Source organism: Camelus bactrianus, chromosome 5 (genome assembly GCF_048773025.1).
Source record: "Camelus bactrianus isolate YW-2024 breed Bactrian camel chromosome 5, ASM4877302v1, whole genome shotgun sequence".
NCBI classification, from domain to species: Eukaryota; Metazoa; Chordata; class Mammalia; order Artiodactyla; family Camelidae; genus Camelus; species Camelus bactrianus.
The window spans coordinates 59,477,081-59,489,728 of record NC_133543.1 but is presented as its reverse complement, the minus strand read 5'-3'; the positions used below and the strand labels follow the sequence as shown (position 1 = coordinate 59,489,728).

General features: G+C 35.9%; 1 protein-coding gene and 1 long non-coding RNA gene across 5 annotated transcripts in view; one reads left to right on the top strand and one right to left on the bottom strand.

The window, feature by feature from the left end:
- Positions 1-12,648, top strand: part of ZNF385B (zinc finger protein 385B) — a 367,544-nt gene that overhangs the window by 28,652 nt on the left and 326,244 nt on the right. The gene's annotated exons all lie outside the window — the stretch shown is intronic.
- LOC123618343 (uncharacterized) overlaps positions 1-12,648 on the bottom strand; it is a 73,163-nt gene that overhangs the window by 12,263 nt on the left and 48,252 nt on the right. For both annotated transcript variants that reach the window (XR_006726767.2, XR_012507066.1), the window contains exon 4: positions 8,437-8,498. This is a non-coding gene — a long non-coding RNA (uncharacterized LOC123618343). The remainder of the gene's footprint in view (positions 1-8,436; positions 8,499-12,648) is intronic.

The window sequence follows — 12,648 nt, the reverse complement described above, 5'->3', positions numbered from 1 at the left end:
TTACTGTTATCTATCATTACTGTCTTATACAGAATAGTTTCACTGCTATAAAAATCTCCTGTGCTCCACCAATTCATCTCTCCCTCTCCCTCTCCCTCCCCTTCACAACCACTGGAAGCCACTTATCTTTCACTGTCTCCATAGTTTTGCCTTTTCTAGAACGTCATACAGTTGGGAATCATATAGTATATGGCCTTTTCAGACTGCCTTTTTTCACTTAGCAATATGTATTTAAAATTCTTCCATGACTTTTTCTGGCTTGATAGCTCATTTCATTGCTGAATACTATTCCATTGGATGGATATGCCACATTTTCTTTACCCATTCACCAATTGAAAGACATCTTAGTTGCTTCCAGGTTTTGGCAATTATGAATAAAGCTGCAATAATCATTTGTGTGCAGGGCTTTGGGTGAACAGAAGTTTTCAACTTATTTGGGTAAATACCTAGGAGCAAAATTATTGGATCATATGGTAAGACTATGTTTAGCTCTCTGAGAAATTGCCTGTGTTTCAAAGTGGCTGTACCATTGTTTATTCCAATCAGCAATGGATGAGATTTCCTGCTGCTCCACATCCTCACCAGCATTTGGTGTCATCAGTGTTCCAGATTTAGGCCATTCCAATAGGTGTGTAGTGGTATCTTGTTTTATTTTCCTTGATGATATATGCTTTGGAGTATCATTTCATATGCTTATTTGCCATCTGTATATTTTCTTGGTGAGGTGTCTACTCAGATCTTTTGCCCTTTTTAAGCTGGATTGTTTCTTTTCTTATTGAGTATTGAGTTTTGAGAGAGTGTTTTTGCACATTTTAGATTCAAGTTCTTTATCAGATATGTGTTTTGCAAATATTTTCTCCCAGTCTGTGGCTTGCTTTTTCTTCTCTTAACAGTGTTTTCACAGAGCAGAAGTTTTCAATTTCAGTGAAGTTCTACTTATCAATTTTTTTCTTTCACAAATCATGCTTTTGGTGCTGCATCTAAAAACTTACTGCCAAATCCAAGATCACTGAGATTTTCTCCTGTTATTTTCTAGAATTTTCATAGTTTTGTGTTTTACAGTTATGTCTATAATCCATTTTGAGTTAATTTTTGTGAAAGGTTAGTATCTAGAGTTGTTGTTTTTTTTTTTTTTTGCATGTGGATTTCCAGTTGTTAGTTCATTAAATTTCTCTCTAGTAAGTGAACTAACCTTAATCCTGAGAAATTTTTAAGAAGACATTTTAATCACTGAAGACCTGGGAGAATATTTAATTCCTTTTCAGTGAACAGAGTCTCTTTGCCTATCTGGAGAAGTATCATCAGGAACATAGAACTGTTTATCAGGGAAACATTTTGACTTTTGGTCTTTTATTACATTTTAGGATGATTTGGAAAGACTATGGAATGGTGCATATGATTTAGCACTGGTTGTATTTCTTAGCTAAGACTGGGTTATTCAGTAGAATGTTTCATATAGTTATTGTGCAAGCATTTCCACTGTTTTACCACTTCTATTTTTTTGAAAAATCTATCCTTTGAGTTACTGGTTTGGGGAAATTGTTGAAATGTTTAACTCCCTTCCTCTCTCCCTCCCTTCCTCCCTTTCTCCTTCCGTTCATTCCTTCCTTCCTTCCTCTCTGTCTCTGTCTCGCTCCTTCCCTTTCCTCCTCCCCACTGCTTCCTCTCTTTCTATCTTTCCTTTTAAATCACTGTACTTGGCTAACAAGTCGTAACATCTGTGGACATTATTGATCCTAGGAATAAAAACGTGAGACGATCACTGGGAAAAATTCCAGGCATAGAGCCCAGACAATTCATAAAACCCATATATTTCAAATCATGCAAATCTTTTGAAATATTTTCAGTTGCCAGTGGTTTGGTTACATAGGCCTATTTAAAGGAAAAGTTTTAAAGTTCTTCTTGAAGTGATTTGTATTTTTCAAGCTCTCAAACTTCATGAAAACCAAGAGCCATTTCTTCTGTGAATGTTTCCTTTTAGATTCTCTTGGTACATTTTTTTTTCAGCATTAATGGAGCCACTCACACTATGATGGTTTGCCTAATCTGGAAGCAAATTATCTGAAAGATAAAACTGAATAAAAGATTTGTTCTTTTAAAAATTTTACTTAAGCTGCAGAGCAGAAATGGGTTCATGTTGTACTTTTAAGAAAGAGTTTCCCAAAAGAAGGCCCTTATTCTTAAATGATATGTGATAGTGGTGGGCTCATGGTGAAATAATTAATAATCAATTTAATGAACAGTGTTTACATTTTGGTCCAGCTATTATTTATAGAATGTATTTTTACCACTTTTGTTCTTTTGTGGTTTCCCACATATTCCCATCTTAAGTTTGCTCTTTGTTTGAAAGTATCAATGTTACAAACAATAAGTAAATAGGCAGACCCAGCAGTTCCACAAGGATGTATACCTGTGTCCCCAAAACACAGGATGTTCATAGCAGCATCATTTATATTGGCCCCGACTGGAAAGTACTCAAGTGTCAATTTACAGTAGACTGGATAAATAAACTGTGATATATTCATATGAGAGAATAACATAGGTAAATGGAAATGAATGGTTAAAAACTACAAACAACAACATGGACAAAACTCACAAAAGAATAAACACTGTATAAATCTACTCTTAGGAAGCTTAAAGATAGGCAAATCTAACAGCTGTTAGTAAATTGAGGGCAGCTGAAAGCATTTATCAGTCTCTTATACTGTATTATTTTACCTCCTTAATTATATGTCTCTCTGTTAGATTTTAACATCATTAAAGGTAGGGTGAGTTTCCCATTTGTCTTGTCTACTATAGTTTTTAGAACATGGTAGGAACTTAATAAATATTGAATGGATGAAGGATTTGAATGTTTTGAATTGATACATAAACCAGAAGTCAACTAAATTTGTTTTTGAAGTATGCCTTATGAATTTTTAGCTTCAAATTTACCTTTCTTATTACATTATTTATAGATACAAAAGCAATTGATGTTTATTTTTAGTATATATTTTGTGGGTAAGTGTTAGGGAGTGAGAGGAGTCTAGGCAGAGATTTTATTCTGGATCATTTATAAAGCAGATTAAACAACAAAACAAAACCAATAGTTTATTTTAGATACAGACCGGTTGTTTGCATGGTGGAGAAATATTTTCCTACTGACTCCCTGTTTTAAGTAAGGGTGCTGCATATTTTAAAGGTACATCTCAAGAATATTTTTCTTTTCAGCAGAGCTCTCAATAGAACTCTTTGCTTCATAGAGATGGACGGGTCTGGGGAAAGTGATGTCTGAGTATTTTAACAGGAATGAAATCAGTCTTCGAGATAGTGCTGAAATGTCACCTTTTCGTTTTGGTTAACAAGCCTGTCTCCACATCCATCCCTGAAGAAAACCCAAGAGCACATCAAAGCCCTTGCTTGTTTCGTTGTTGTTTTATTTGTGGTTTCACAGAGTTGCATTAACAAATAGTGTGCTATCAGTCTTTGTGGAAACACTCTTTCCCTTCCTAATGCCTTTAGAAAAATTTCTCTTACTCATTTAAACATTGAACTCCATTCCTGTAAGACAGTTCCAAACTCTAAACTCTGTGATGTGTGAGGGTGGTACCTACCTTTTGGAGAGCTGTACTTTATACTTCAATTACTTCTTTATCTATCTATTCTCTTCTAATTTTAGACTCTCATTTCCAGGTCATGTGACTCACAGAGACAATGTAAAATTTAGAAAGGAACAACCCCCAAATTTAGTCTCACTGAAGCCTGCAGAGCTGAGGGAGGAGATGGCATCAGGATATTGACAACGAATTCTAGGATCCTGGGAGGAAGGGGATGGCAGTGAAAGAGCAGAAAGTTGGGCTGGCAGATGGTGAAAGCGGGAGTTAAGGAGGGGAGGGAGTACTGCCATCAACCACACTTCATCCCCCGCCTCCCTCACTTCCTTGAAAATGGCACCAAAACTCAAAGGCTCATGGGGAAGCAGGGCCCGACTATAGTGTAATGAAATGGCAAAAGGCAGAAAGGCTCATTTCAGAGTGGTTTGGTGAGTCATCTTGTGGGGACTTGTGCTTTAAAACATCGTTACTGCTTAACTGATAAAGCTATAGCTAACTGATCTGAGCTTCATGATAAACTCTCGGGTGATTTAGAAAAGAGGAAATGAGATGCTTTTTAAGCTTTCTTGATTATTTTAGAATAGTGGGGGTAGTTTATTTTGTTCATCTGTATTCTTTAGAAGGAAAAGAATTGTGTTTTTGTAATAACATATTTTAGGCTATTAAAAAAGTGCTTTAACTACAGCTTAAAACTTCCAAATCCTTATTTTTAGACCTTTAGATAGTAAATTTAAAATTTAATTCCTGTCACTTCAAAATTAAAAAGAGAGAGAGAGAAAAAAATGAATAGATAGCTATCAGAGACTGGACTGGCTTTGCTTTTGTAAATGGAGGATTAGGATTTGTCTGTTCTATAAAGGGCACACAGCATTTAGATTAGACATAATCTGATTGTATTGCAATACAAAGGCCATTCAAGTCAGCTCAGTGTCCAGTCTGTAAACACCATATGACCACTGATTGGTCCAGGGAATAGTATTAACAGAAAGATAATGATGAGTTTTAATCCAGATTCCCTAAAGCACAACAATTGTGGCTTCAAATGAGTTTCCTTTCAGATGTTAGGCGTAAACTTGTTTTTTAAACTCATACAAAGAGTATGCCTATTTAACTTTACTTTTATTTGATTAGGTAGTCTTCTTGTCCCCAGTTTCTTTTAGAATATAATATAGATGTTTGACATTTATTTAAAATTAGACTGACTATATAATTTATTGTCCAGAGCAGGACTGTCTGGAGAGTGGAAGTGAGTGTTATTAATAGTTCCCCAGGGAAAAGTCATACACCAGGAATCTTCTGGGTAAACCAGCATGGATGACTACCCTATTTAAAAGTCATATTTTTAACTTTTATTTTTGTCCTCCAATAAAATTATGAAATAACAATTAAAATAATGAAGAACCAAATGTCCTTTCCAAGTGTGATTCAAATGGTTCTTTAGAAGTGAAAACAGAAACAAAAACAAGAGCAGTAACAATAACAAAAAGCAACACATGGGTCTCTGGTCATGAATTATATTTCCTTCTCACCTTGTGATCCCCAAATATATTGTTAGTTTAGCAAGCATGTATTTCGCATTTATTCTCTGTATGTTTGTGCTTCACTAATATCATTATCCCTATTACATCTACTGTATAGAGAATGTTAGGCTGTTCTGTGTGGGATATTATAAGGAATGGAAAGTGCAGAAGACTAACAACTTGATAAATATTAAGGATTTAATTTTGTAGTCAACATTTGTTGGTTGACTCCCAAGTATCCCATCTCTTCCAAATACAGTGCTCCACATTTCCTAACCATGAAGTTTAGATATCACAGACCTCTTTTTCATCTCCAAAAGGGCCCTGATTGGCTTAAATTGTGTTTTCCATGCCCTTAGCCACATTATTTTTTTTTAAGTGGTGGTCACATGGTCCAGACATGTACTAATAGACTAGATACTGGCATTTTAATTGAGCTACTGGGGAAACAGACTCTGACTTTCCTACTGGAAGTAATTGAAGCTATAGCTTTAGGAGGTGCTACAGATCATCTGAAGATCAGATCAAGCCATAGGGTGAATACAACACCCTAAAGTACAGATAGAAACATCGTGTTGGTGACTTTTTTCAGCTGCTTGATCAAGCCAAACTCTGTCCCTGGAGTTTTTGGCTACATGAAGCAATAACTTTTCTTGCTTTTTAAAAAGTAACACTTGCTGCAATTATCTTTATTAATAGCTTTTATTGCTCAAGATTTTGAGTTGGAATTTCACTTACTTGTGACCAAAGACTTACTAATTAATACTAGATTTTTAAATAATTGCAAACTACTTAATTTGCAAATATTTAAGGACCATCACTTGAGGAATGGCATGCTATTTCTATGATTGGTATAGGAAGGGCTTCGAGTCTGGGTATTAGATTAGGGAGGTAGAGGCAGGATGAAGAGTAAAAATAAATGTAAGAAAAACTGTCCAGGTCAGGATGCTTCTGTACAAAGAGAAACAATGGGAATAAAGAGAAAGAAGTGTTAAGAAAAATGTTGCAAACACATTTGATAGTGAACCAAATTCTGACAAAAAGCTAAGTAGTTAAAAATGAACTCAGCTGTGTGTGTCCTTGGGTGGCCTGGATGAGATAGCTAGATCTAAAAGGAAATTTGCCTGGTCATAGCAAGTATCCTCATCTTTTTATCTATAATTAAAATTCACCTGTTTGTGAGACTTGCACTGCAGCTGTGTGGTAGGGAATAGCAATTGTATTCCGCATTTTATGGTAACTGAAGAATTTGATTTGTGGGGACAAGATCCAGGCAGAAGAATGGGTCTCCCTCTCATTACCTCACTTGTTTATCTCTCTCATGGAATCAAGGTTAGTAAATTGGAATACTTCTTTGGCTCGGACTTCATGACCGGTGCAAAGTTATCTTTTGACTCATGAATTTTGAGCTCTTGAACACTAGATTATTTTTATTGCTTTTTTTTCCCTTCCCAAATAGAGAGAACCCATCTGTACAGGAAATTTTCCATATACAGGCTAGAACCTGCTTTTTTCTCTCACACAACTTCCGACGTTATATAACCACTAACAGAACTTTTAAAACTTCTGGCCCTTTTTCCCAGAAAATTTTTTACCAAAGGTCCAAGGCTGGTATCCTGCTTTATACATAATGGGTGGCGTGCTCCTATAAGTCTACAATTCCTGTTTTGATATGTTCATTTTTGTGTGCAAGAGAATAATTCTGTAGAATGGAAAATGTATTCCAATGACCTAAATTTTTGGGTTTAATGATTTGGCATCTTTGGCCTTTCACTTCAGGGCCTTTCACTCTGTTCTATCTTTACAGCCATGAGGTACTCACATGCCAGCTTCAGCTACAGATTAAAGTTCAAAAGTCTAGGGAAATTAGGTTCAGTATGTAGAAAAGACCTTCAGAACACAAATACCCTTCTTGGCTTAAGAACGGTACCTTCCCTAAGTGCAGGACTCCACCAAACTCTCTTGATCATCAAGGTCTGTGTTGCTGCTGCTAATCAGAATTAGACTGAGTCCGACAGAATATTATGGTTTCCATCATTATTATCTTTATGCTATTTTGGATCTATGAAGTACTTTACCAAGTATAATTTGTTTTACATGTTAGTCTGTTGCCTTTATTGACAAAGCTAGTTTTGAGTCAAGTGACATACTAAGCTCTGTTAATTTAATAACTATAAACTGTGGAATGGCCTCATACTTGGAAAATACTTGGTTAACAGGAGTGACAGGCATCCTCTTAGAAGAGGAGACATAAGAAATGTGGAGGAGAGAGACAAAAGCCTGTCAGCCCACCCTTTCCCACTGTCCTTCATGAATCTCTGTGCTCAGTAGACTTTTATTTAACTCACTACCTCAGTATGATATGTATTTTAGAAGTCTATTATGTAGGAAATTTTCTTTCACGGAAACCCAGAACATTAATTACGGAATAAGAATTTTACAGGTTTCTTTGGAAGTGATCATTTTCCTCAAATAGTGGAACTTAATATGTGTGTTGCTATTTCTTTTCTATAGGAAACCTTGTATTATTCAGCAGAGCACGGTGAATTTTAAGCTTGTGGTATCAGTCATGAATTATCTCAGCTTCATCCCTTTGGACATGATACAGGCACTTTTTTTTCCCCTGGCAGCCTGTTCTGTCACTCCAGTCATATTAATGAATTATGAACTATACCATTTTATTAGGATAGTAAGAATTAAGAGATGTTTTCCTTGGGGACTTTGGTTTGGAATATATCATTAATCATATTCTGCGAGAACTTTGGTCAAGGCTGAACTGTGAAGGCTAGTTTACCTGACACGTGCCAAGCGGGGAAGCAGGTTGTCATTTAGTCCATCTCAAGTGAAGTATGTCTTAGTAAAATGTCTAGATAAGGAATGACATCTTAAAATTGCTTCTTATTTTGATCTCTGTCAAATGTCTGAAGAATTGTGTGTGAAACTGTGAAGAGTTGTAACCAAAAGTTATTTAACAAGAGTATTGTTTTTAGTGTAGGCTTTCAATCAATGGGTATAAAATGTAAAAATAGCTAAACTCTGAGTTGGAGGCTTTCCTTCCTTGCTCAGCAGCCCCTACTCTGTTCCCCACTGCTGAACTCCCCATTCTTCCTTTGTTGGAGGAAACCCAAGTGTCTAACAGGATACTTGAAATGATTAATGTGAACATTTCTAACATTAAATGGCATTAAAGAAATTTAATCATGAGGCTTTTATAAATTACCCTCCAATGACTCAGTTTGTGGTTAGTACTTAAGTGGGTGGTGTAGACAGGTGGGAAGAAAAAGGATGCTGTGCTCTGAGGACTGGAAGTTGTGTCCACTCACCAGTTACAGCTCTTGGCGGGAACTTCTTGTAACCATGAGCAGTCTTTCTTTCAATCTGTACTCTGAATAAAAGAGGAAAAAAAATGGTAAAGAACTTTTGCTAAAAGTTCCATTTGAAGTCTTCTTTTTGATAGGTTAGTCTGACATACACAAATAAGAAATTTTTGCAGTGATTTCTAAGATTGAAACATGGAAGAGACATGGACTAATAAATTAAGACTTATCAATAGCTAATCATATCACTAAGGTTTTAATGTCTTAGATAGAGCCTCCATCCCATTCACAAAACTCTTCTCCAAACTTAGGGTGTTCACAGGAAAAAGCAAACATTCCCTTCAGGTCAAAGAAAAAGTTAAACATACAACTAAAGACTTTTATAAGAAAGCAATTAAAGAAGAAAATTGCATATCAAAGTTATGCTTTGCAACCAAAAATGTATTTATAGATAATTTTGTAACACTAAAAGGTTTTATTGTTTAAAAATAAAATTTGAAAATAAATGAGTGATACATTCAACTCTAGATACTTGGGAGGAACAAAAATTCTGAAACAGAACAGCAGTAAACTGAAATTAAGCAGTAAGAATAAATTAATGTTAAAGATGAAATACAGAATTTAATATTAGAAAATAGAGAAAGAGTCAACTTGTTGAATCTAAGACTGATTTAAAATCAGACAATGAGATAAACCTTTTGTCAATGGAATAAAAAAGGAGCAAGAGAGAAAAGCACAAATAAATACATTTGTGAAAAAGAAAAGGACGATGGCCACAGTCAGAAGAGATTAAAAGTTATGCCAATACCCTGTGTAATGTTATGCAGGTATACTTGAAAATCTTGATGAAATTTTTTGCATGGTAATTCTCATTAACAAAACCAAAGTTCATAGTAAACTGGAAAAGAGATTTTTAATAACTACTACAGAAAATTATTAAACTTTTATACAAAAGCTCTTATAGCTCAGAAAGCACATCAGTGTGGTGCATAAACATGCCTACACACATATACATTCCCATACACGTACATGTATTCCTACTCCCAGGGAGTCTGAAAAGTCTGGAAATATGAGATAAACTTATCTTCAAAGATTTGCTAGTTATATTTTCAAAAAATATTCTCAGTGCATTTTTCTTTCACCTCTAGAAACCTTTCCAGGATAAGTGCCTGAAGCAATATATCTAGTTGTTAATTTGAACAAAGTAGAATTCATATATGACAGAGTATACAGAAGTCTGTAAACACAGGCAAAAGTAATGTAGTAATAGAATCTCAGAAATGTTGACTGCTGTTGTCAAAAGCATACCTATTTCCCATTTCTCCCAGGAAGGAGAGGGCCAAAATTATTTTTTTTAAAGAGCCTGAGTGTCTCATATTTTCCCTTTCCAGAGGGAAAACTAAAGAGGTTTTGGGTTTTAACCTCTGAGGGGGCATTAAATTAGGTTGCCCAGGAGAAAATGGGGTTTCACAACTTGAAAGAGGCCGAAGGTCCCACCTAGAGTTACGGGTTATGAAGCAGAAAGGAGAGTGGCAGAGGCCCACTGTCACTGCCGTGGGGATCCTGGGAGGTGACAGGGCCTGTGGGTGATGGAGGGATGATGTGGGGGAGGGGAAAGTGGTATCACGAGGGGAAGTCCTGTGTTCCAGAGTCTACACTGGCATGGAGGGAGTGGAGCTGCCTTCCTTTGACCTGTCCTTGGGGTTTAGACACCAGCATCTCTGTGGTGACCACACAGACTGAAAGAGAAAATCCATTCTTAAGTTCGCTGAATTTCTTGGTGCTCTTGTAAGACCAGGACAGGAAGGAGTGTGAAATAACAAATACTGTTAGTAAACACATACTCAGAGCTAGACTTTATTTGAGGAAAATAAAGCAAGGTGACATTAGATTGTGGAGCAAATTTTTATGTGTGTGTTTATAGATGTGCATATATTTATGCACACATATCTATGAGATGCTGGCAGAAAACACACCAAAATACTAGCTGAGTTCTAAAAAGAAAGCCTGCCTTTGTTACTTTCCATCTGATGAAGAAGCTTTTGAACTGAAACTTTGGGGAAGAGCAGCTCCTTGCATGAGTTGGATATTTTTCCAGGTTTATCTTGGGCTTATAAAATCTAATGGGCATTAGACCAGCATCGAAGATGAGAACGTTTCTCTCCTTTCCGTTTACCTGTGTGTGGTACATCCCCTTCCAGTCAGCCCTGGAGAGCAAGGCAGAGTGAACTGACCTGAAGTGTGTTGTAGGAATCAAAATTCACTTATAAGCCTGCACACGGTATCAGTGCTTCATGGTACCTAGTTTTAAAAGTTGAAATGTTTCTGGCAAGGGTGTATTTTATGTTTATGTATCACATTAACGTACTAGCAAGGGATTTAATTGTGACATTCAGAAATTATTTAGCTGTTAAACCCTAATTTAAAATAAAGTGATGTTTAATCAAGAGACAATCAATTGTAATACTGATTTAAAGAGCCATTAAGTGAAGGAAAAATTCGTTCATTATATCACATTATTTTAAACTGAAAGAAAAATAGCATTCTGCTAACTTATAAAGTGGTAATGTTTAAATTAACTGAATTTTTCATATCTTCCTGCTAAATCATTTTAGTATATTTTTCACATATAATTTCTTTTGAGTTTAATTTCAACATTTGGAAGTACCTGCCCTTATGAAAAGGCAGATTTTAATAAACTTGTCTGTGCTTTCATGATTCCTTAGAAAACATTCCTATTATACAGTATGCAGAAAAATGAGAACACTTACTAGTTCTTCCTACCTGTTACACACACACAGACACACACACACACTCACTCCTTCAGCCTGCCACACACATACAGTCCTCTCCCTCCCTCCAATATGCATTTCTTCCTCAAGTGTGACACACACACTCTCGCTCAGGCAGATACACACACTTTCTTTCTCTTGCTCTGGTGGACACACGTACACATACTCTCTTTTCTGCTCAAAGCAAAAGGCGCGCACACACACAAATACAAATACAACCCCTCAGTTTGGGCACACACACATATGGACCCATTCAAATTCAAATTCACACACACACACACACACACACACACACACACACACACTCTGAAATGCCTGCACAAATAGTTAAGCTCTCATTCTCTTTTTTCCCTCCACTGTTTTATAGCTGATGTCTGGCTTTCCTACTTTTGGTTTATGTTCTCTTGGTCTTTGACTTAGAGGTGGGTGACTCAGACCAATTATTTCACATGATGACATTTGGAGTAAGACAGATGATTTTGATACTGGCTCATTTTTATTATTTGCATGTAGTTTAAGAGAAGGTACTTCATGAACTTACTCTGCTTTCCTATGCAAAAGTGAACGTTGAGGAGATCATGTAAATTTGATGAGAAAATTGCCTTTCATACATATTTCTTGAGTCAACAGGGTCAGATGAGAAGTTGGCAAAGAATATGTCATGAAGTTCAAAAAACAACTTTTAATTTTGCCATGTTTTAGGTTAAATGTTCTATGTCACTTTGTGCTACCTTTTACTATTGGCTTTTATTGATGATGATAATTGACCAATTAAGAAATAATGTGTAACAGAATAGTGATACAATTTAATATTTTGATAGAAGACAATAAAAAGGTGGGCAGTTGTCTTGCCATTTTGAAGTTGAGAACTCTCTGAATCTAGAAGGACAGATATGTGTCATTTGTTCTTCATGGTGAAAGCTTCGTTTTTGTGTGTAAAAGATTGGAAAGCACCATCTGGGACACATCGTATGTTCTTGTTTCTTCCAGGGAATCTGGAAATTATACGTTTGCGATTTTGTTGCTAATGAAGAAGAGAAAGGGAAAAAAATCTTCCATCAATTACACCTGGTCCATTGGTGCATTTCTTGTAAAAATTAAAGTGAAATGAGAGAATGGCAATCAAAGTTTAACACATTCTATCTGGAAAGATATCGTTAATATTTCTGAAATTTCATATTTAAAAATTGTGAGTTTTATTTAGATATATATTTTGCTTGGTCACTTTCTCGGTATTGCTAGTTGGGTAACGTTTCAGAAAATGTGTCTAGGACAAACATTGAAGTTCCATTTAGGGAAAGCTTTTCACTTAGTGCAGTCTTTAGAGAAATTGATCATCTACCATATGGAAAACGAAGCAGAAAGAAGAGCCTCTTGCTCTTTGTCTCTCTCCTTCCCAATCAGACTGGAAAACTCTCATTGACTA